General features: G+C 35.2%; 1 protein-coding gene across 1 annotated transcript in view; it reads left to right on the top strand.

Annotated features, from left to right (window-relative positions):
• NCALD (neurocalcin delta) overlaps nt 1-26,208 on the top strand; it is a 382,750-nt gene that overhangs the window by 138,700 nt on the left and 217,842 nt on the right. Inside the window, exon 3 of the mRNA XM_023496426.2 lies at nt 16,680-16,760. The gene's annotated coding sequence lies outside the window, so the exon portion shown is untranslated. The remainder of the gene's footprint in view (nt 1-16,679; nt 16,761-26,208) is intronic.

Raw genomic sequence — 26,208 nt, 5'->3', positions numbered from 1 at the left:
CATATTATGGGTCTTCAAAAATAGGAAAACAACTATTATTTTCTCCCTAAGACTTGTCCATGTGAAACATCCCCAGTTCCTTGGGTTTCATATGATACATTCTCCAGTTTTATTCCCCTTCCTGGTTGTCTGTGTTGGTTGGTTGTTGTCCATTCTCAAAGGGAACTATGTTGCGTTTAAGATGTCTCTAAGCAATTGATGATGTGGACAAAAGTTCAGAAGAGAGCCTGGAGTTGCATAGATATATCTTTGTGTCATCTACTTACAGATAATAACTAAACTTATGGGTTTTGATGAGATTAACAAGGGAGTTTATGTAAGAAAGAAAGATTAGGGAAGATCCACGTGGTTTGGTCAATGGGACAGCAGAACAATTGGAGAAATGGTAAAAAAAAAAAAAAAAAAAGTAAACAAACAAATAATCCCATAGAATAGAAAATAACCAGCAGAAATGAATCAATAGTATCAAGTGACAAGTTGAAAAGGATAGGGACTGAGAAAATGTTGCCAGACTTGGCATTTTAAGCAGTCTTTGGTAACTTTGAAAGAGTAATTTCAGTTGAGTAATGAGTTCAGGAACCAAATTGAAAAATGTTAAAGGGTGAATGAAAGTAACGGTAGTGAAGGCATCAAATATAAACTGTTTTTTTTTTCTGATTTGTCTGAATAAAGGAGAAAAGATAAACGACAATAGTACAAGGGGGTGGTAGATTCTAGAAAAAGGTTTTTTCCCCTCAAGATAGGAGAGAATTAGATATGTTTGAAGGCAGTAAAAAGAGAAATAAAATTCAGTCAATAAGTATTTATCAAGCTCCTATTATTTAATAGGTTCTGTATCAAGCATTGGACATGTAAAGAAAGTTTCTCCTCTCAAGAAACTACATTCCAATGAAGGAAAAAACTCACAAACACCTATGTTACAAACAAGTTATTTGCAGGATATATTGTAGATATAATCAGAGAAAAAAAATAAGATTAAGATAAGTAGAAAAGGCTTCTTTGATAGGGAAGGATTTTAGTTGGAATTTGAAGGAAGCCAGGGAAGCAAGGAAAAAAGAAGAGAAAGGAGAGCATTCCAGACATAGAGGACAGTCAGAGAAAATTTCTTGAGCTGGAAATGTAGTGTCATGTACAAGAAAGTAACAATCAAGCCAATGTCACTAGATCATAGGGTATGCAGAGAAGAGCAAGACTGAAGAAGACTGGAAAGGTTGGAAAGGGCCAAGTTATGAAAAATTTTACCAAGCCAAACCAAGGATTTGATATTTGATCTTGGAGAAAATAGGAAGCCACAGGAGTTTATTGAATAGTGTAGTGACATGATCACTCTGATAACTGAATAGACAATGGACTGGAGAAGGAAAAGATTTGAGGAAGAGACCAGACAGTAGATTATTGCACAGGTCCACCATGAGGTGATGAGAAACCAATAGGTAAGGAAAATTTAAAGATTAAGATAAAGAAAATATTAAGAGAGTTTAATCTTCTGGAAAAGACAAGAGAGGATGCAATCACGTGCACAGATAGATATTAGTCTTAGGCAGGAAATGGGTAACCAAAAGAGTGTGAAAGGATGCAAGGGATTTTGAGATAAAGAGGAAGGAAAAAGAAGGAACTCACATCAACTGACTTCAATTTCTCAGTAAAGAGGTGGGGTCCTTAACTGAGAGAGAGGAGAGGGAATTGTTGTGAGAGGCTTTGGGAGGAAGCCAAGGTTTTGAGAGGGAAACTAAGAGTTTGAATGGGTTCTGTAGGGAATGGGACTGGGAATCTACTAGGAAAGAACATTCAAAGGATATGCTCAGGTAATGTCGAGTCCTATTTGACTCCATTAATGAGGACTATTTTCTAGCATTGATGATACCTGCCTGTATAAAGAATAAAAGTTAATGTATTATTATTATATACTGTTATATAATCTTGATGAGATTTTTGCTCTGGCATAGATGATGTCTCTTTTAGCCTTGTTCTCCATTGTCACTTTAAGATCTCTCCTTTCTTCCACCACTCATAATCTTTCTTTCTTTGAAGCTCATCTTATTTACCACACAATTAAATTCCTGATAGCTATTATCTACAGATCCTCCAGTCATTTCTCTTCCTTCTTCAATGAGTTTGATATCTGGCTTACCAATTTTTCTCTCCTCTCCAACTACTACCCTCATGTTGATTCTCCCTTAAATACCCTAACCAGTCAGTCCCTCAACCTACTCTCTTCTGATGAAATACTACTCCATTCCACCTCCGCTACACACAAATATGGTCATACCTTTGATGTTGCCATTGTTCACAAATATATCACCTTTTTGTTCAAGAATTCTGAAATCTTATCTTACATATATCCCTCTGCTTTTCTTTATATAACTCTACTCTTCAACTGCATCATGACTAACAGTCCCTTGATCCCTCCATTCTCTCTATCGTACCATCTCTTCCCCATAAGCCACTCATTTCTCTTTTCACCATTTTGATCCCTGGTGAACTGATTCAACTCTGCACTGACTTGCTCTCTTGAATCTTCACCTTCCTTATTATATCACTGATTATACCCAGGGAAGTCTCAACCTTGAATTACTCCCATCATTTATCACTGTTGTGACTTCACATGTGCTGGTGAATGAAGGTGAAGAAAATCACCATTCTGACTTGGTCCACCACAAATTCATGTTGTATAATCTCAACTGGATCCTTCCCTCTGCTACGAAATCCTACTCTACTTCCCTTATCAATTCACTATCTCACTCTCCAGAGCAACTCTTTCATACTTTTCATCCTTTCTCAAACTTTTCATGGCTCCCTCTTCAACCCCAATCTCAGCTGAGAATTTCAATTTTACCAAAAAATGAGGCCATTTGTTATGAGCTCCCCTTTCTCCCCACTTCCTTATCTCTTATTACTCAGATGCCTTCTGTCATTATCTCCTTGTTCCCTTTTCACACATGATGAAATGGATTTACTCCTTACCAAGACTAACCCATTTCCTTGTTCAACTGATCCCACATCATCCTGTTTCCTCCAAAAGATTTCTATTTCTGTCATGCTCACTCTTTTAAGTTTTTATTTGTAATTTCTTCTTATCTACAGGCTCATTTCCTATTGCCTACAAACATGTTCATATTTCCCTCATCCTGAAAAAAAAACCCACCTCACTTTATCCTTCCATGTTTGCTATCATGCTAAATGTATTCTGTACTTTGTAGCTAAAGTCCTCTACAAAAGTCATTTACATAGCTGCCTCCACTTTGGGTCCTCTCACTCTGTTCTTTATCCCTGACAATCTGGCTTCCATCTTCATCATTATACACAAACTACTTTCTTCAAAGTTACTAATGGTCTCTTAGTTGTCAAATCCAATGTCCTTTTTTCAATCTTCATTCTCCTTGATTTTTTTCTTTTGCCTTTGTACTGTTGATCATTCTCTCTTCCTTGATTCTCTCTTCTCTCTAGGTTTTTGGGATATCACTCTCTCCTGGCTTTCCTCCTACCCATCTAATTGTTCCTTTTCTGTCTCCTTTGCTGTATTCTCCTCCAAATACCTCCCTCTAACCATAGGTATCCCTCAGGTTCTGTCTTGAACCCTCTCTTCTTTTCACTCAATATTGCTTCATTTGATAACTCATAAGCTCTCATTCAATCACAATCCCTATGCTGATGATTTTCTTTTTTCTTTTCTAAATTAGTCAATCAATAAATTAACTATTTTAGTTTTCAACATTAATTTTTTGTAAGATCTTGAGTTCCAAATTTTTTTCCTTCTCTCCCTTCCTTCCCCTTTTCTCAAGACAGCAAGCAATCTGATGTATGTTGTATGTGTGTAATCATTTTAAACATATTTCCATATTAGTCATGTTGTGAAAGAAAAATCAGAACTAAAGGGGAAAGTCACAAGAAAGAAAAAAAGTGACAAAAAAGATGTGAATAGAATGCTTTTATTTGCATTCAGTCTCTAGAGTTCTTTCTCAGGGTGTGGATGGTGGAATTGTCTTGATCACTGTATTGCTGAGAATATCTAAGCCGATCATAGTTGATTATCATACAATCTTGACAATATTATATCAATGTTCTACTAATTCTGCTTACTTCAACATCAGTTCAGGTAAATCTTTCTAATCTTTTCTGAAATCAGCCTGCACATCATTTCTTATAAAGCAATAATATTCCATTACATTTACATACCACAAGTTATTCTAAGTTGATGATTTTTAAATCTATTTTTCATGCCCCCAAGCTCTATACTGACCTCCGATCTTATATCTCTAATTACCTTTTAGACATTTGGAATTGGTTGTCCAGAAGATAGCTTAAATTTAATATATCTCAAGCAGAACTCAATAATTTTCCCCCTAAATCTCACCCCTCCTACCTTTCCTATTACTTTACAGGGCAACACCATCTTCCCTTTCCTTCAGGTGCTAGATTCCTCACTCTCCCCAAACTGTTGCCTACACCTGCATCATCACTTTGCAACATCTCTCTTAGACTATACTTTTCCTCATCCTAGTGCAAGCTCTCATTACTTCACATGTGCTGGTAGGTCAGCTTACCTCCAATCTTTTCTCTTCAGTTCTCCATTCAGTCACTATAGTCATTTTCCTAAAACACAGGTCTAATGGCTCCCTGGTTAACCTCCAGAAACAAATACGAAATGTTCTATTTGCCATTCAAAACTTTTTATAACCTAATCTGCTTCTATTTATTCAGATCCTCATCAAGGATATAACAGTGGTTCAATAGGATGCAATTCCCCTTAACCTCTACACAGTTTCCTATGGAATACACCTAAGCTAAAGGGTATGTTGACTCACATGAAAGTGGGTAGTCCTTCTAGGCTACTGGATCTTTATGTCTTTGGCATCTGAGAAGTTATATGAGTTGTTCAAGTCTTTATCCCTGAACCAGTTAGATTTTTAAGAGACATTTCTTTCCTATTTGTTTATGCATCTGTTCCCCCTTTTATGTAACAGAAAATTAGACAGCTACCAAATCCTTTTCCATTGTGACCTAGGAGGAGGTTTTACTTTCTCTAAAGAGACTAGATATACTATCCCTATTTCAATGAGAAAGTATACATGGAAAATGGAATGGAAACTGATACCATTTGAGCATCTCACAAGCAAGAGAGATGTACCACTATCATATTCATGGGCAAAAAGTAGTTTCTCATAAACAGGAAAGCAGAAAAGCAGATACCACAAGAGACAGATTATCTATCTGTCTATCTATCTCTGAATCCCCCCCAACACCTTTGACCTAACATAGACAAAGCTTTGAGATGAATATGAACTCAACTTTCTGTTCCTTGGGACAATTCTATTACAACTGGGACTATGCTCCTATACATAGATTAGTCAAGGAACAAAATGAGAGGATACTGCAATATAGGCAGAAGGGCCCTAAAATGGAGTTGAGAAGATCTGAGAGACCAACTTTAGAATTTTACATAGGGTCATCCTAGCCTAGGGTTCTCTCTAGCTAGGGCTATTGGCTCATGCAAGAGAGTTAAGAGTGAACCTTATTCCTAGGAGAGCAGCTATAGAGATGCCTGAGTTTTTCACAGATCAGTGTTCCTCCCTAACCACCAGCAGAAGGAACTGTTTCATGATTATTGAAACTATAGAATATAATCTCCTTGAGGACAGGACCAAACCTTATACTTTTTCTCTTTCTGTTCCTTAATCTAGCTGAATGCCTTATACATAATAGACAATTAATAAATATTATTAAAAATGAGACAAATGCTGTTTCTTGATAACAATTATTAGTCTTGCAGCATTGTCATGGGGGATGAGGTTGATATTGGGGTTGAAGATTTGTTAAGCATAAGTCTTTTAGTAGTAGATGCTTAGTTCAGAAATAGTGTACAGGAAGTTGGGGGTGGAGTTGGGGAAAGGAATAAAGCTCTGAGGCTGGAAGTAAAGCCACGGTTTCCTCTAGAGAGCCACACAGTGGGAGGAGAGAATCAACAGTCCTTTATGGGTGTGTTTGTATATTCATGTGCTTTCAAATATATGTATGTTAAAGGGAGAGAGGGGAAAGGGAGGGGGATTATGCCTTTCTCCTTGTCATTGAAACATAGTACTCCCTTGCTCTGTCTCCTCCACTCCCACCATACTCATTGCTGGCCAAGCAGTACTCATCAAGTTACTGATTCTCAGAAACCATCTACTCCAATATGTCCCTAAAACAAGATTCTCCTTTAAAATAACACAATAAGTGATTTCCAGTTCCCTCCTGGAGATTTCCAGAGATAGGAAACTCATTACAATACTAATCAGTCTTTGTGACTGCTCTAATTATAAGGAGGATTTTTTCCTTTTTATATTTTTTCCCTTAATAAATGCATTGTTTATTATATATCTAGAATAACTTTGTTAGTATCTTCATTTAAAATATTGGTGCAGATTGACAGAAAATAATGAAAATATTTCCAGTTATTTAGAAGTTTTTGTGAAAAAAAAGTTTTACTGTTTTATTTTTTCCTAATAGTATTTTATTTTTCCAAATACATGCAAAGATAGTTTTTAACATTCACCTTTGCAAAACCTTGTATTCTAAATTTTTTCCCTCCCTTTCTTCTTCTCCCTCCCAAGACATCAAACAATCCTTCCAAACATATTTCATATTCATCATGCTGCAAGAGAAAATTCAGATCAAAACTTTCCCTGACATTAAATCAACATCAGCCTTTCTGTAGCTTCCATGTACTGGTTGGTCCAAATTCATCCCTCTGGGATCAGACATCACAAATTTAATCTTTTTTACACATGAAACCTTTCACATCATTTAACTACAGCTCCAAATCTTCTCACTTGTTCATTGTTCAGATGTTAGCTGATAATTCCACCTTCTGCAAGAAGCCTATCTTAATCCCTATTAATGCTAATGCCTTCTTTTTGTTGAATACTTCCAGTATCCTACATATGGTTTGTTTATGAATACTAATTTACATGTTCTCTGCCTTTAAAAGTGATCATTTTTAGGCTTTAAAAGCTAGAAATTTTGTTTATCTTTGTATTTTCAGCATTTAGTAGAGAGCCTAGCACATAATGGGTGCTAAATTAGTGCTTATTGATTTGAATTGACTTGGCTAGACCTTAGCTTCCAAATTCTTTCACCATTAATTAAAGCAAAGCTAGGCAAAGTGTTTTTACACAACACTCACCATCAAGATGAAAATTTACCATTTTAGTCACTAATCCAAATGTTTCTTCCAGAAGTTTATAAAATAAATATTAAAATTTTTTTTAGCTAAGATGTTTATGTAAGCATGACAAGCAAGGAAATGATAAGGAATTTTTTCACCAATGATGGAGAAAGAGGAAATAGGATTAAATTGTAGTTGGTAAAAATGTCAGTCATCTGGGGAGAATGTCCTTATTAGAGACATAAGGTCATTTATGCTCTCACAGTAAATTGAAGAATCTTCTATGATTATCAAGGATGAGATGCGTTGTGCTAGCAGTGATAGTAGATGGCAAGCAACTCTGTGCTAATCCTTTTTTTTTTTTTTTTTAATTTCATCGTTCTCAGTCTTAATATCACTGTCCTTGACAGAAAACATACAGAATAATAATTCAGTAATCCTATCCTTTTTCTCATTATCCATTATTATCCTTAGTTGTTATATTATCTACCTTGTCTGTGATACGCTTTCTTTGCTCTTTCTCTTGTCTCTAACATAGCTTAAAAAGCTTTTTTTTTTTTATCACCTGCCTCAAACCATTTTCAGTTCTAACAATTCTGATGCTATTCTTAAAAAACCATGCCAGTCATTATTATAATGATGGTTATTATTAATTCTCAAATATCTTTCCTTGCTTTCATTTTCTCTATATGTCTTTTAAAAATAATCTAAGTTGTTCAGTGAGATATCCATGCAATCATGTCAGTCTCTAGAAAATGTTTCTTTTTCTCCTTTATAAGATTTGTTTTTCTTTGCGTCTTCAGAATTTCACAGAATTTCAAAATTTGAGAGTTAAAAGAAGCCTCAGCACATATCTCATGCAATCCATACACAAAAGATTTCATTCTCAAAAGCTTCTTTTTTGATATTGACTTTCTACTGTAGAGTAAAAAATAATTAATGGGACATAGGATCATAGATTTGGAGCTGGAAAAGACTTGTAAAGGCCATCCAATCCAGCCTCTTCATTCTATAGATGAGAACAATGAAACCTAGATACTTACCTGTCCTTTCCTTAATCTGCTTTCCTGAATCTAGGGTTCATGTCACACTACTCCTGGATTTAAACCTTCCTTGTCAGAAGTTCTAAGGTAGAGTGATCACTTCTCAGATGTCTTATTATTTCATTATTAGGAACCAGTTTCTCTTTATTAACAATTAAGTCCATAGCAGAAGTTTCCCTTGTGACTTCTTCCACTAATTTTTATTCCCCTTTTGCTATATTTTAAGAAAACAAAATAAGGGACCTGGAACCTGGCAGAGGGCCAAATCCCACCCTCACTGAGAAGGCATATGTGAAGTTATGCAAAACTTTTTCCATAAAAGTCAGACGGTGAAAGAAAACATAAATCTCCTCCTTCTTTCCCTCCAAATCAAGAAAAATAAAGTTTAAAAAGCATATTTTAATCTATATTCAAACACAATCAAATGTTTTTAGGGTATGAATATCATTTTCCATCATAAATCCTTTGGAATTATCTTGTATTACTATATTACTGAGAGCAGCAAAGTTATTCACAGCTGATCATTCAACATTGCTATTACTTCCTCATGGAGGTCTTTCAAGATTTTTCTGAGAGCATTTCCGATAGAACAATAATATTCCATCATAATCACACACCACATTTTATTCAGTCATTCCCCATTTGATGACATTGACTCAATTTCCAATTCTTTTCCCAGGGAAAAGAGCTGATATATTAGGTCCTTTTCTTTAAAAAAAAAATCTCTTTTGGGACGCATGCATCATAGTGGTATTGCATAATTTTACAGCTATTTGGTCATAGTTCCGAACTGCTTTGCAGAATGGCTGAATCAGTTCATAATTTTCACCAACAATGCATTAATGTCCAACATTGATCATTTCTCCCCCAGCCACCTGCCCCTTTCTTTAGTCATTTCAGGGTTAATTTTGGCTTCCTCTTGTTGATGCATTCTCTGGGAGTAGCTAGGTAGTACAGTGGATAGAATGTTGGACTTGGATCCAGGAAATTGAGTTCCAATTCTGCCTTGGACATTTATTAGCTGTGTAATCACAGACAATCCATATAACTGATGTCTGCTTCAGTTTCCTCATGTGTAAAATGGGGATAATAATAGTACCGATCTCCCAAAGTCATAGTGAGAAATCAAATAACACCTACAGTACAAGGCATTCTGCAAACCCTGAAGCATTTTGTAAATGCTAGCTATTATTAAATTGACATTTTAATTATTATTAAAATGGTAATAATTTATCTTCATTGCTCAGTAGGAAAGGAAAGAGGAAGCTGAGTTGAATAAGGTTGGAGGAAGATTCTCTTTTTAACTTGGTAAGAACTGGCAGCAAAAGAATTGCCATCAAGCCATACAATATATGTAGTCCTTCAAGTAGAGGAGTTCAGAACTAACAAATTGGGAAACTCCACCCAGAGATTTCCTGATATATTTGGAATGAGGGTAAGTGGTGAGGTGAAAGGAACTAGCATGACTACTTTTAACTTCCTGTGATGCTCTCCCAAGCCATTTAATATTTCCCTAATGGCTCTGCTTTTATTCATTTTCAGGCACAGATATATCCATATAGGTTCCCAGGTACACACAGGCTCTGACAGTGCTTGTTTGCTCTCTCACTCTATATATAACTCTTTCCTTGTCCAAAGCAGAGGTCAGGAAGCTGCCTTTCCATTTTGCAAATAGCATGGATGGGGGAAGGTGATTAACAAAGCAGGTTACTACCATGCAACTGAATTTTCTTTTTCTAAAAGAAGAGGAAGTTTGCTGCTGCACTGAAAGATAGCTATTTTCAGTGAACAGGAAAAGAAAGGAAGGAAGGAATAGACCATTTGGAAAGCAGGGAGGAGAGTTATATCAACTTAAGGAAGCTGTTCAGATAAGATGACTTTAGAAAATTTTAAGAGCATATATATATATATATATATATATATATATACACACACACACCCAATTGAAATTGGTTATGATCATAGATTTTAATACTTATTGAAAGATTGCATGTTAATCTACTTTTAATCTTACTTTGATATATTGGATTTGGGACAATATGAAACATTTGGAATACACACATGAGTTTCTCACTTGAGAGAAAATGCATATTTTTAAAGAGAGAGGGACCTTGCTTCCTTTCATCTCTACCTATTATAGCATCAGCTTCCAGAAAAGGTAACACATTTTAAATTTCATTCATGGCCTAGAGAGTAATTAATGTGTTTATAAAGTAATGGTCTTGAAATGTTTAGTTCTTTGATATCACTTTAGGACATAGCAGAAGGCACCTATGAGGAGGCAATTTTGATGATACGGAATATATATTACATTCAAAAATCAGGTGAACAATGGGCTAATGGTCAGACGTGCCAATGGATAGACCATCCCCACATCATAAGGTTCAGTGCAATTTAAACACATCATCATTGAATAGACCCTCCACCTTCCTATCTGCCTTCTCTTTCTTAGGTCTCTTTTGTTGGGTCATCTTCAATGAATTAATTAATTTATGCATGAATGAAAAAGGTCTTATTCAATACTTACTATGTATAAAGTCCTGTGGAATACCAGTAGAAAAGCAAGACAATCCTCACCATCAAGGAAATCACCCTAATTGGGGAGGGGAAAGACAGAGATTAGAAGGGCAAGAAAAAAATCAAGCATTCATTAAGCACCTGTTATGTGCTTTGTTAAGTGCTTTAGATATTCTGTATAAGAGGTTTCTGCTACAAGTCAGATGGAAAAGTCCTTGGTCCTTAGAAGGCAATGATCAAGCAAAATGGTAATTCATCTTCTTTAATGTTATTTTCACAGACAAATACACTTCCATTTCATCATATTATAGTCTCTAATTGGGATGATCTCATGGCTCTATCCTGGGCCCATTTTTCTCCTCTTTTTATATTCTCAGTGACCTCATCAGCTCCTCTGGGTTTAATTATCATTTTTTATGATGAGCTCAATGATCTCAGAAAAACTTGTACAAAGGCTTGCACAAAATGAAGAATGAAATGAGGAGAACTAAGAGAACATTGTATACAGTAACAATAATATTGTTTTAAGAATGACTTTGAGTGAATGAGTCATTTTGACTATTATAATCAAATTATCTAAAAGGTCATACAAAGAAAGATGCAATCTGTATCCAGAAAAAGAGCTGTTAAATAGATTGTGTATAGAATGGGTTTATATACATACACCCACACTTGTGTGTGTGTGTGTGTGTGTGTGTGTGTGTGTGTAGATATTTGTCTAATGGTGACAATGGGGGAAAGAAAAATTTTGTATAATAAATTTGTTATATTTGGAAGGAATAGCAAGTTGTGCATGATGGATTTGCAGTTTCATGTGCAGTTATCTTTTCAGGTGTATAGCAATACAGAAGGGCTTGTTTTGTTCCATTAAAATAAAATAAAATAAAAACTTATCATTCCCATGTTAATGAGTTCCTGATCAATATTTTCACCCAAAGCACAGGTGCAAAAGAAATGGTTCTAATTCTACTCAGACTCTTCCTCTTTGTTTAGTAAATTCCTACTCCCTCTTACTTTCCTATATACAATGTCATTGAATCTCTACCTATCAAAAGATAAACTATCCCTTCTTCTCAATTCACTAATCATTTTCTCAGCACCATTGATATCAACATCATTCCTCTTGTGACACACTCCAGTTCTGTTTGTCTCTTGCAACATGTCTTCTGTAATTCCCTTTCCATAATTAACAAAGTTCTCCCTGTCCCAGTGAGATTGAATGTGTTGCCATATTTTTCAATATGGTCACATCATTTCTCATGCTCCCCTACTTTACTCACTAGTCTACCATTATAACTCTCTTCTTTGACATTCTCTTTATTAAATTTTTCTTTCAGTCTAGATGCTGGTGGCTTTTATTTCCTCAGCCCTCCAGGTCTTTATTCTTCAGTCTTAAAAACATTATCTGGCTCAAAGTCTTCCTTGACACCATGACTCTTGCCTTTATATGAAAAGACTTCACCATAAACTTTGATCACTCAGTTCCTCGGTGTACTCAACTTCCATGGATATATTCGTCCATTCCATTTAGCTACATGCAAGGATGGTCATTTCCTTCATTTCATCACAAGCCAGTATTGTTCAACTTCTGCAATCAAAAACTCTGAAATTACTTTTTAATGATCACAATCTTTCCTCATTCTTTCTTTCTCTATGTCTGATGTATCCCAAATTATTCTTCCACCTCATTGTAGTTTCTATTTTCTTTATATTTTCTAAGGCTATGGCCACTGATTTGCCTTCATTTTTGTTTCTTTTTAATCTCATACTTTTAAAAAGTTCAGTTCCATACTGTCTTCTACTTTTAAGCATCATATTTTCATGTGCTATTTTCCATTCAAGCCATATTATACCCCAATCCTGGATTACTCCCAACATCTTCCTCCTCTGATCCTGCTCATATGCTACTGAATGGAACTGAAGAAAGCCAAGCAATATGTTGACTGGATCCAATACAAATTTATGTTATCTAATCTCAAACAAGTCCTCACTGTGTTGAGGAAAAAGTTTTATTCCTCCCTAATTGACTCTCTGTCCTACTCTCCATGATGATTATTGCAAACCTTCTCTTCTCTCTATATATCTCCCACATCACCTTCTATATTGACTCTTACATCTAAAGACCTTGCCTTACAGAGATCAGTCTCCACAGGCTCCTATTTTTCCTCCATTTCTTCATCTTACCAGTGCTTGACATCATCTCCCAGCCTTTCCTTTATTACTCCAGTCTCTGTTGAAGAAGATACCCTTTTGCTTGCCAAGGTCATCCTCTTACATGTATCCCTAATCCCATCCATTTTTTTTTTTGCCTTCTTTAGTAAATTTATTATCTCAGTCATCTCTTTAATCTTCATTCTTTCCTTTTGTTCTGACTCTTTCCCTGATACCTACAAATAAACTCAGATTTTTTCCCTCCTTGAAAAAATCCAAACAAAAACTCGCCTCCTTAGACCCTATTGTTCTCTCAAGTTATCATCTTGTATCTCTCTTTCTTTTCTCAACCAAACTCCTAGGGGAAAAAATACATATTCATACTCATTGTCTCCATTTTTTCTACACTTAAGTCTTCCAACGTTAGCTCCAAACCACTATTCATTGAACCACTTAAATGCCATATAGTCCATATTTCCATAGAGGCCATATAAATACAATTTCATAATTTTGCATTTGTGGACAATGAGACCTGGAGACTTTAGTTTTTTTTAATTTAATTTCTTCCTTTTCTTTCTTTCTCTTTATTTTTAAAAAATTAATAATAGCTTTTTATTTCAAAATACATGCAAAGATAATTTTCAACATTCACCCTTGCAAAACTTTGTGATCCAGAATTTTCTCCCTTACTCCCCTCCATCCTCTTCCCCTGGACAGCAAAAATCCTATATATATTAAACACGCGTGATTCTTCTAAACATATTTTCATATTTGTCATGTTGCACAAGAAAAATCAGATCAAAAGGGAAAATATGAAAAAGAAAAAAGCAAGAAAACAACAACAAAAAAGGTGAAAATACCATGTTGTGATCCACATTCAGTACCCATAGTCCTCTCTTAGGATAAAGATGACTCTCTCTATCACCTATTGGAATTGTCCTGTATCACCTCACTGTTGAAAGAGCCAAGTCCACCACAGTCATCACATAATCTTGTTATTGCTATGTACACTATGTACAATATTCTCTTGGTTCCACTCACTTAGTTTAGTATTAGTTCATGTAAGTCTCCCCGGGAAGCCTGGAGATTTTAAGTAACTTGTCTATATAGGTCAAAGACAGGTAGTAGAATGCTAGACCTGGAGTCAGGAAGACTCATCTTCCTTCAAGTCTCTTCTCAGACACTTTCTAAATGTGCTACCCTAAGTAAGTCAGTTTCCTCATTTGTAAAATGAACTAAACTAAAGAAGGAAATTGTGAACCATCTAGGAATCTTTGCCAAGAAAACCCCAAATGGGTAACAAAGAGTTGGACGTGACTGAAAATGACACACATACCAGGTTACCATCCTGAGTAAAAAGAAAGACAGTCTCTTCCCTCAAAAAGCTTACATTCTAATAGAAGAAAGCAACATAAAATGGTGCTTCAAGGAGTAGGAAGGAGAAACTGGAGATGAGTGATGTTTATTAAGTCCAAAGAGTGAGGAATGGTTGGCTTGGGTCCTTACCCAAAATGGAGTGTCTTGGAAAAATTCACTATTGGTACAAGAAAACCACAAGATCAGAGCTAGTATGTATCAGACATAGAACCTGAACGCAGGTCTTTCTAATTTCAAGTGTAGAAAAAAAAGACAACAAAACCAAAGAATGTGTGATTAGCACCCTAACTCCATTTGGCCTATGTGATTTGAATGACAAAAGCATGACATCAAAATATGCATGTCTTGAGATGAAAATTACAGATACTCCAGCCTCTGCCTTCTCTGCTGTTTGCAAAAATAAGTCCCACTGAGCTGAGAACGGTCAGATACTCTAAAAGAAAAATCCCCTCAGCCATACTTCTTGTCTTTGAAGGAGCTAGTCTAGTTTTTAATTGTATCATTTTTTTTCTCCTTCTGGTATTAGCTCAGTAATTTGAAGCAATCGAAGTCCTTATATGCCTTTGCAAATTCTCTGTCTCTGTCTCTTTCTCCCTTCTTTCTCTCTCTCCCTTCCTCCTTCCATTCTTCCATCTCTCTCTCCCTCTCTCCCTCTCTCCCCCTCTTTCCCTCTTTTTTCTTCCCCCCTTTCTCTTCTTTCCCTCTCTCTGTCTCTCTCTTTCCCTCCCTTTCTCTATGTCTCTCTGTGTTTCTCTGTCTGTCTCTTTCCTTCCTTCCCTCCCTCCCTTTCTATCTGTCTGTTTCTGTTTTTCTCTGTCTCTCTGTGTGTGTCTCTTTCTGTGTGTCTTTCTGTCTCTCTCCCTTCTTCCCTCTGTCTCTCTCCCTCTCTCTCTCTCTCTCTCCCTCTCTCTCTCTCTCTTCCTCTCTCTCCCCCCCCCTCTCTCTCTCTCTCTCTATCTCTATCTCTTTCTCTCTCATAGACACAAATAATTGTTGAGATTAATATATGTGGGTCTCTTGGCAAGAATTTTGCCTTTGGGGAAAAATAAATTTAAATAGGTCTTCATTTATTATTTTATTCGTTAGCTACAAGGGCACCTTCACATGAAGCTTTTTCACTGTGCTTCCTCTTACAGTTTATTTTGTATTTATTTTGTTCATATTTACTTAGTAGATAGAGAGCTGGCCTCAGGGCCAAGAAGACTAGGTTTCCAGTGCTTCCTTGACAAATACTGACTATGTGATTCTGGGAAAATTATTTAGCCTCTCAAAGATGTAGGCAGCTCACTAATGACTGTGAGTTGCAGAGAAGATACTTATCTGCAGTGTTAAAGAGACAGTCCTTACAGGAAGGTCTCTATGCTTGCAAAATCAGACTCAGTCTCCAGCCCTGTGTTTATAGTAATAAATAGCATTTATATGTAACTAGGTGATAATGGATAGATCAGTAGGTCTGGAGTCAGGAAAACCTGAGTTCAAATACAGCTTCAGATATGTACCAGCTGTGTGATCCTGGGAAAGTCACTCAATCTTGTGGGCCTCAGTTTCCTCATGTGTAAAATGAGCTGCAGAAGGAAATGCCAAACCATTCCAGTATCTTTGCCAAGAAAACCCCCACAAGGCTGTGTAGAGTCAGACTTGACTTGATTGAAACATGACTGAATAACTACAACATTCACATAACTCTCTAAAGCTTACAAAGTGCTTTGCATATATTATTTCCTTTTATCTTCACAATAGCATTGTAAAATAGATGCTATTACCATTCCTACTTAATAAGTGAGGAAAATGAGATAGACAAAGCTTAAATGGGTTATATAGCTAGTATCTGAAGTGAGATCAAACTCAGATCCTCCTAATCTCTAGTTTAGTTCTCTATCCACTATACACCAAACTGCCTCCTTATAGTTATTTGAATATGTTGAAATCCCCAATATAATATAACCTTTTCAAGGTCAGATGTTTTATATCTGTCTTTTTATCCCCAACAGCTTACACCCAAGTGTAGGGTCTAATCAATAATACCTCCTTCCCTTCTCTATTCTAATCAATAAAATTTCTGTTGATTGACTCCGATAAAGGACAGGGGGTGGGAGATACTAGTGATTAATATGCCATTCTTATAATCTAAGGACTTTTTTTGGGCATTTGTCTATTAGGTATTAAGCCCTATAATCATTTTGAAACTAAATTTTTATTTATTTGGCAGATCAGTATCCATTAATCTCTCATAGAAAAATGCACACTAGAACATTTAGAACTAAAATGTCAATTCTATTGGTATATGTGTGTGTGTGTGTGTATGTGCTTTTTATAGGTATATTTCCTGTTTCCTGTTTGCAGAGCCAAGTTAAAAAAAAAGTTATCACCCTTACCTCACCTTTTTGTTTCTCTGTCAAATGATCAAGTAGAAAATATTTATTGATTATGAGTGATTTTGATTTCAGGGTTGTCAAGCTGCCTGTTGTGAGATCCATCTTGACATTGGAGAAAGCTTTGCCTGCTGTAGACCTCTGGGCCCAAATCTTGTAAGTCTTCAGTTTTTTTCTTAATTCTTCTTTAAAATTGTCAGTTAAAAAATCTTTTACATCTTCGAAATTCAAAAAATGCTTTCTTATCACCTGTGGAGTGAAGGTGGGTTTTGTTTTTGGCTGTTTGGAGCAAGAGAGGGTTCCTTGCTTGACTTGATGTTTTGACATGGGGTTTCAATTTCCATTTTCAATCTTTGAGTACCATGAACGTGGCTGTTAGGAAGAGTCTCTCTTTACTCTCACCCCTGAAACTCCTCTCTAGTTCATACCTTTTCTACAAGAGTTTGCATGAGGTACAATTGATATTTGGAGCCACCATAGGCATATTTGTGGAATCCTTTGCCTACAGCAATGGTTCTTAACCTGAAGTCATGAACTTTCAAAAATATATATTTTGATAACTGAATTTCAGTATAACGGGTTTGTTTTTAATTCTCTATATTTTATTTTAAATTCTAAATGCTGAAATGTGGTTCATAGTCTTCAATGGACTGCAAAAGAGGTCCAAGTCATAAAAGGAAGGTTAAGAAATTTTTCTGCCTGGTTTTTTCCTGGATAAAAGGACTAACTAATTTGTTGTTAGTTGTCTACCTTTTTATTTTCCAAGTTACAAAAAAACTAAAAAGAAGTGGTGAAATTTTTACTTTCTTATTAAAATCTTTCTGAAATCTCTTACCAGAAATATTTAATTCTCTATCAATATAGGAACAATATTGATTCCTTGAAAGGGAAATATCATTCTAAGGGCCCATGCTTTCTGTATGTTTTTCTTGACAAAGATGCTGGAGTGGTGTCATTTCCTTCTCCAGGAGATTAAGAGAAATAGAAGATAAATGACTCGCCTAGAGTTACACAACTAATATGTGTATGAGACTGAATTTGAATTCAAATTGTCCTTACTGTAAGCCCCAAGTTCTATCTACTGAGCCACCTAGCTTTTAAGACATGGGGAGACAACCTATAAATAACTAGATGCATACAAGATATATAATAAGTGGAAGGTAATCTGAAAGGGAAAGGACAACTGGGGGGGAAAAGAAAGGCCTCCTGAAGAAGAAGGGATTGGAACTGAGTCTTAAAAGAATGAAATGAATATTTTAAATAAGAGGATTACTTGTCTTTTAAAGGACCATAAAAAGAAAACTAGTCTGTTTGGTTGGCTGACCACTTTGGGGAAATGCTCTAGCCTTTACCATCATTTTACCTGATTATCAGGAGATAAAGCCTTTGTAAAATGATTTATCTAATGAATAACTGGGCTAGACTTGTCGTACATGTGGAAAAATGAAATATTTGCTAAAAGTGAACATAAGCAAAAACCAAATGATGTATTCTTTTGTTACATTGACATTGGCAGTTGAGAGGGAGAAAGTTAACAGAAAAAGAAACTTTAACGGCTTAGCTTTTCTTCTATTTGGTCCTTCCTGGCCAGGTCTTTGTGGCTTCATTAAATATTTATTTGGGAACAACCTAGATTTTCCTTAATATAAGGTGTAGATTAAGCAATTCTGATGTAAATTTTGGAGGCCAAGTATTTGATAGGAAACCTATTTCAAAGTTATTAAACATCTGGATTTAAGTTATACACAAAATTCTGCTGTTAGTTGATTAGCTGACTCTTGCAATGTAATTGCAGTGTATACAAAGCTTTGGTCTCACTTCTGAATCCATATTGATTGGGAGCTTAAGAGGAAAGATAGATGGATTACACTTTAGAAGAGAACTAAGCTAAGCTTTAATTAGGAAGGACTACTTTAATCAAAAAAAATCAACAAAGCATTTATTAAGCACCTATTCCACATCAGGAACTAAGAGCTAGCAATACAAAATCAAAAATGAAAAACGACTTTTGGTCTCAAGGAGCTTAGATTACCTGAAGGAATAGATGACATAGCCTAAGTAATTATGAACCAGATATATTACAGATAATTTGTGGTATGGTTGGAGTAAGCTTTGGGGAAATCAAGAAAGACTCCATGTTCAAGGTAGGAGTTGAGATGAGCTTTGCAGGGAATTAGGGATTCTAAGAGGCAAAAGGGATTTGACTAAAATGAAATGAAAATGAAATAACTAAACTAGGGCCCTCCAGAATGCCCTCTCTTAGCTAACTCTCTTTGTCTCCTTTAGTGCCTTCAACAGTGTGGTACATACAGGTGGCATTTAATAAATGTTTGCTGTTGCTACAGTAATGTTCATATGTGTTTTAATTCTTTTAAATCTTGTTCCTTAGTATTTTATTTGCTTATTCTTCTCCTATAGGTTACAATGAGTCTGAAAAGCAATCTACTTTCAACTTATTTCTTTTTCATATTTGAACTGAGTTGTATATTTCTCAAAGTCCAATTTGCTAGCTTTACTTCTGCCAACTGGTCCATTAAATTAGGTAGAAAGGGAAAGGAGAAATGGCAGAGATAGTGGGGGGGAATACACTAGAATCAAAAAAGTAGCTAAATTTAATGTCTTGAGGTCCACAATTTAAAACCAGTATTAGGGATATGCTGTGGCCAGCTTGAACTGATACATGAAAGTCATTTACTAAATTTTCAGTGTAAGCATTTATACTTTGGAAATTAGTAAACACTACAAACCAGGACTCAATTTATTGTCTTGCTGACTATGTAAATTTAATAAAAGATTATTGAGAAAATATTTATAAAAATATGTAATTCTTTTCAGAGAGCCAGTTGTTAAAGATTTATCAGCACACCTCTGGGACCTTAGAGGTCATTACTCTCCCCCCTTCATTTTACAAATGAGCAAAAGCTTGGAAAGATTAAAAAACTTGCCAAAGATCACACAGGTAGCAAGTCACAGAACTGGGATTCAAAGTCTGATCTTCAAGTTTAAAAGCTGCAACTTTTGGGGCAGCTAGGTGGTGCAGTGGATAGAGCAACAGCCCTGAAGTCAGGAGGATCTGAGTTCAAATTTGGCCTCAGACACGAAACACTTCCTACCTGGGTGCCCCTAGGCAAGTCACTTAACCCCAATTGCCTCAGGAAAAAAAAAGCTACCTCTTGAAATGTTATTGAAAAGTGAACTGAGATCCAGAAATGTTAATTGTATGAGAACACAGGAGACTGTGTGGCCTTCAGTGAATAGTGTAAATTATAGAAATCTATCACCATAGTTGGCCAGTGGTAAATATTTAACTCTAAATTATGATATTAGGGGGAAAACATAATGCTTTTGATATTTGAGAATTAGAGGAGAAAGAATCCATTTTTGTCTCTCGGGGATGGATCAGAAGGTCCTGCCCCATGTAGGAAGATTTGAGAGCATTAAAGCAACCTTTGTTCTTGTTTTTGTTTAGTTGTTTCAGTCATGTCCAGCTATATAGTGAACCTATTTGATGTTTTCTTGGCCAAGACACTGTAATGATTTGCCAGTTTATTTTACAAATGAGGAAAGTAAGGCAAACTGGATTATGTGATTTGCCTAGGGTCACACAGATAGTAAATGTCTGAAGCTGGATTTGAACTCAGTCTGACTCCAGGCTTGGTGCTGTACCACTAAAGTGATGTAATAGTGGCCAATCACCGTTGTTGTGACCATGTGATCACTAAGGTTTTTCCCTAGTAACTAGGAGTAAGAACATTGCTTTATTTTTTTAGAAGAACCATCCAGGTTTTTTTTTTTTAATTGTTATTATTTTTTTTATGAAAGCTGTCTAAAACATATGCACAGATAATTTTTCAACATTGACCCTTGCATAACCTTGTGTTTCAGATTTTTCCCTTTTCCCTTTCCTCCTTCCCCCTTCTAGATAGCAAGCAATCCAATATATGTTATACATATTAAAATATATGTTAAATCCAATATGTGTAAACATATTTATACAATTTTCTTGCTGCACAAGAAAAATCAGATCCAAAAGGAAAGAAAATGAGTAAGAAAGCAAAATGCAAGCAAACAACAACAAAAAGAGTGAGAATGCTATGTTATGGTCCACATTCAGTTCCCACAGTCCTTTCTCTGGGTGTATATGGCTCTCTTCATCACAAGATCATTGGAATTGGCATCAGTCATCTCATTAAGAACATTGCTTTAAATTGTCAACTACAGGCAAAAGTAAACTGGGTCAACAATCTCCTTTTGCAGAGATCACTACTCTCTAGATGTCTATCTGACTTGTCTTTTAATAGGGACCTTAGCAATAGAAGTTTATAATATATAGCAGTTTCTAACTACCACTCATTCAGATTTGTCTTTTTATCCAAGAATATGAATTCTTTGGTGAAGGGAATTTCTCAGGAAGAAACTCATACATCAGTGCAGGTCTGAAGTTATTCTGCTACTAAGATTATTAGAAAGTTGCCTGGAAAAATAAGAGATAAAGTGACCTGACCAATATAAAACAGTCAATATAAGATGGAGCCAGTATTTGGACCTGAATCTTCCTGATTCACAGAAATTAGTCTTCTATCTAATATATAGCTGAATGATTTTCACCCTTTGAAATAGGTGGTATTAATATTAATATCCTCATCTTAACAGTTATTGAAACCAAGGTTCTATGATTTTCCCAGGTAGATGTAAGTTAATTTCAATTTAGGTAGATAAATAGATGAATGGGTGGATGGATGGAAGATTGGTAAGTAGGTAGATAGATGATTGGTAAGTAGATAGGTATAGATAGGGAGAGAGAAACAAAAACAGAGACAGACATACAGAAAGAGACACAGAGAGACAGAGAGAGATAGATAGATAGGTATAGATAGGAAAAAAGACAAAAACAGACACAGACAAAGGGGCAGAAAAAAATATGATTAGTAAGTAGATAGATAAAAGATTAATAGGTAAGTAGACATAGATAATAGATGATTGATAAATAGGTAGACAGAGAGATAATTAGGCAGATGATAGAAAAATAGATAGATGACTTTATTAATATGTCACTATACTAAGCTGTGGGGATACAAAAAAAGACAAAAGATATTTGGGTACAGTCATAATGAAGTCAATCCAAACTGTGACTGATGGGGAATGAAAAGCTCTCTGTGCTTCTGAGCCCTCTATGAATAGGAGCTTTGGGGGGAGATTAAATTTTTTTTGGTACTACCTTCCAATCCTCTAACTTCTGTCCTCTAAAGGACAGAGAAAACTGAAGGTTCTGATGAACTGATTTAATCTGTATAATGAGTTTTCTAGTGATGAGATTTTCCTAGTCAGAGGGAGCATGATGATGGTTTGTTAAAACCAAATAAGGTACTTGGTAAGAAATGAAAATTTCCTTCAACAGAGAACTCTTTATGTTCTCCTGCTGCTCTGATTACTCTTTATTTCTTTCCTGAATCCCTTATCCTCTTCTTTTAGACCATAAATTTCAGTATTTATACTCAATTCTTTTCTCTTTTCTATCTCATTCAAGTCTCAACAAGTCTTGCACTATCTACCCAGCTGACTCCCAAATCCAGATTTCCAAATGAATTTCTCTCTTGAGATCTGGTATAAATTTCCAGTGGTCTGGTTGCCATCACTTCAAAGTTAACATATAATGACTTTTACATTTTTGTCAATGGTAATGTCATTAGGAGAAAGGGAAAGGCAGGAGGAATTGGTTTCAGATTTTGATTTTGATATTGGATGTGTTTGGTTTGAGGTACCAATAAAACCTAGAGAATAGAAAGCTCAGAGCCATCTTGAATTTCTTTAACTAACAATCTTACCTCTAATATCAAATCAGTTACAAGTTCTTATTGATTTTGCTTCTTAACTGTTTTTAACTGACATTATTTAATTTCTAATACCATCACTTTAATTAGACTCTCATTAGTCATTTCTTGAATTACTTCTCCAGTTTTCTAGTTAACCTCCCTCTAATAGTGTTGCCATCTTAATATTTCTAAAACATAGCCCCAGTGACATTATTTTCAAATCATCAAAAGTTACTTCAATCAAAAAATTTTAATGGCTGTCTTTGGAATAAAGGTTCAAACTTCAAAACATATTAGTCAAAGCAGCTTCCCAAGTCATAAATGGTTTGTGATATGCATTGTGGAGAGGACTACCACACTGGGATCTCCCCTAAACTGATAAAATCATAGATACTTTTTATATTTTCAGCATAAAGATCAAAGGACTATAAGGACTTCATGAGAGCAAGTGATCACATATTTTGTAAGTCTGTAGAAACCTTAGAGATCATCCTGTCCAGAGAATCATAATCCTGGTGTTATAGACCCCTTTGGCAGTTTGGTAAATCTAATGGATTACTTCCCAAAATACTGTTTTTAAATGCATAAAATAAATTACATAGGATCACAAAATAAATTAATTAAATTAATATAGAGTTGCTAAAAAAAGAAAGGTCATGGGGTCCAAATTAAGAGTCTTTGATCTAATCCAGTGCTTTCATTTTTATCAATGAGGAAATCAATGAGGAAGATATAAATTCATTCATCTTCAAGGTCATACCTTGGAGTAAGTAGCAGAGCCGAAATGTGAACCTTGGGCATCTGAATACAAATCCAATACTACATTGTTCTCATTATTCAGTGTGGATAGTCCACTGACCTACATGACAGCTCTCTTAATAAACGATCTTAATAGGTGCTGTGGCCAAACAAAATCAATATACAAATGGCAAGTCTTCTTGTGATGATCCCTTAAGAATTTCAAAAGGCTTGTGCTCATACAGCAGGCTCCTTTTGCATTTGGCAAAACCCAGTTGTGTCTCCGTACTATGATGAAGCAACAGAATAAATCTGTCAATGAAGGAGAGTCCTTTTGTATAAAATAAGACTCAAGAATTCAGAATTAGTTAATGGTCTATTTGGTATTCTTTTTAATCTGCACTATGTATCAGTATATTCAGAGTTCAAGGCCCTGAACATTTGGTTTGAGGATAGAGGCAGAAACAATAAGAATCAATCATTCAATAATAAGTAATAAATTTATTAATATATCACTATGCTAAGCTGTGGGGATAGAAAAAAAGGCAAAAGCAGTCCCTGTTCTCAAGGAGCTTATGTTCTTCAAGGAGAGAAGAGGAGAGGAGAGAGAGACAAAGACAGAGACAAAGAGACAAAAGGATGAATGGATAGGTGGGTGGGTAGGTGGATGGATGGATAATGAATTGATGGAAGGAAGAATGAGTAGATAGACAAAAAGATAAACAGTCAGACAGACAGATAGATAGATAGACAGAAAGAAAAGTAGCCTTAAAAGAAAAGGCTTTACTAGTTGGGAGGGTGGAAATAGAGTAGGAAGTACTTTCTGTAAAAGGTGACACTTGAACAAGTCATGAAGGAAGCAGATTATTCTAAGAGGTAGAGGTTAGGAGAACATGGAAAATAGTAGGTTTAAGGCACAGAAATGGCAATTTGGTATAATTTAGTGCTGTGATTTGCTGTGTTTCCTCTGTAAAGAACTATGACAGAAGATGAATGCTTCCCCTCATTCCAGGAATTGTTGACCCCAGATTATAAACAGCCAAGTGTTGTTTGCAAGAGAGTAAACTCTAATAAATATAATGGAAATTTTTGTGAGTTGTATTTTTAATAAATTGGACATTTAAAAAGATGTATTGCTTTAGCCATTGTTTAGAATATATGCATTTAGCTGTAAAAGGATATATTCAGAGTCAGATATGGCTACAATTCTGAATGAAGTCTATGGGAAAAGTGTGTTTTTCAAAAATGTAAATGTTCTTTGTCAGACTGAAGTGAACATATTTTTTCTTTTGTGTATAAATTCTAAATTTGGTTTTGTACATAAATCACATTGGCCTATAGAGTTTTTCCTCTAATTCATTTCATCTTTTTCTTTCTAACTTTGGAAAAGTATATTTCAGACTTCGGATATTTTGGAATGCTCCAATCTATGCCCAAATATGAGAAATTTTATAGTCCAGGATTTGATAAATATACATTACTATTCTAATGGTACTAGGGGATAGTATTCAAATCCTGGTATAAATTAATTTTACTTAGTAAATGACAAATCAAATAAATATATTTCTATAATCTCTACCCCATAAAATTTTTAACAGCCCCACTAATTCAAAACAGGAAAATAATAAGAATATTCATCTTCCTGTTTTTTCTGCTATGAATGGTTAGACTAAAATCTTTGGAATGATTATGTATCCTTTTTTAGAAAGCACTGCAGTATTCTGGAAATTGATACAGTAAATACAATGCGATTTACAAACAGAAACATCTGGAAACTCTCATTGTCTATATGGAACTTTTCTCTCTCTTTTAAAATTAATTATTAATTTTTTTAGGTTATGCATGTACATTCAATTTTTATATATTTCCATATGACTCCAAGAACTAATGTTGGGAGAAAAAATTAGAGCAAAATAAAAAACTGTGACCAAAAAAAAAACACAAAAAAGAGTGAAAAGAGTATGTGTTGATCCACACTCAGTATCCATACTTCTTTCTCTAGATATGAATGGTGTTTTCCATTCAAAATTTATTGGAATTGCCTTGGATCACTGAATTGCTGAGAAGAACCAAGTCTTTCAGGGAGAGAGATAGCTAGTTTTGTATATTCTTGGAGATAGCTTTTGTTTGTCTAGTGTTTTTCTCAGAGCAAACAGTACGTAAAGCATCATCTAAGACTTCTCTGAAGAATCTATGATGAAAAATCCTATCCATACTTAGAGAAGAAACTGATTGTATCTGAATACAGATTGAAGCATTCTCTCCTTCTCTCTCTTTCCTTTTTTTTAACTTAATTTTTCTTGAGAGTTTTAATTTTCATTAGGGTGGGAGATCTATGTCTTTTTTTCACAACTTGATTTTTATAGAAATGTTTTGTATAATTTCACATGATTTCTTAATTGTGGGTGGGGATAAGGGAGAGAACCTGGAACTCAAAAAATTTAAAAACAAATGGTAAAAAATGTTTTGAATTGAACTGGGGAAAATATTAAATAAATAAAAACATAAAAATAAATAAATGTTTGTTGAATAGTGGTAGCAAGGTGAATAGAGAGCTGGACTTGGAGACAGGAAAACCTGAGTTCAAATTTGGGCTCAGATACTTACTAGCTCTGTGACCCCGGGCAAAATTCTTAACCCCCTGTCTCCCTCAGCTTTCTCAAGTGTAGAATAAAGATAATACTAGAACCTGGTTATCATGAGGATAAAATGAGATAATATTTATAAAACATTTTGCAAACATTAAAGCCATATAAATGCTAGCTATCATCATGATTATTATTATCAAGCTATTGTTTAAACTATAGGAAACTAGCAATCATTGTAGATTCTCAGAGTCAGAAGAAACCCTAGAGCCCATCTTGAACAAGAATCCTTTTCATACTGTCCTCGGGAAGTGATCATACAACCTTCCGTTGAAGAGCTCCAGGGAGGGAGAGCCATGACTTTCTGACAGCTCATTCCTCTGAAATAGCTCTGATTATTAAGAAGTTTTATCCTCCATCATGAAATCTGTTTCTGTGCAGCTTTCATACATTGATTCTGGTTATGAC

Source organism: Sarcophilus harrisii, chromosome 1, assembly GCF_902635505.1.
Source record: "Sarcophilus harrisii chromosome 1, mSarHar1.11, whole genome shotgun sequence".
In the NCBI taxonomy this organism is placed as follows: Eukaryota; Metazoa; Chordata; class Mammalia; order Dasyuromorphia; family Dasyuridae; genus Sarcophilus; species Sarcophilus harrisii.
Note: the sequence above shows the minus strand (reverse complement) of the source record. Positions and strands in the feature narration are given on the sequence as shown.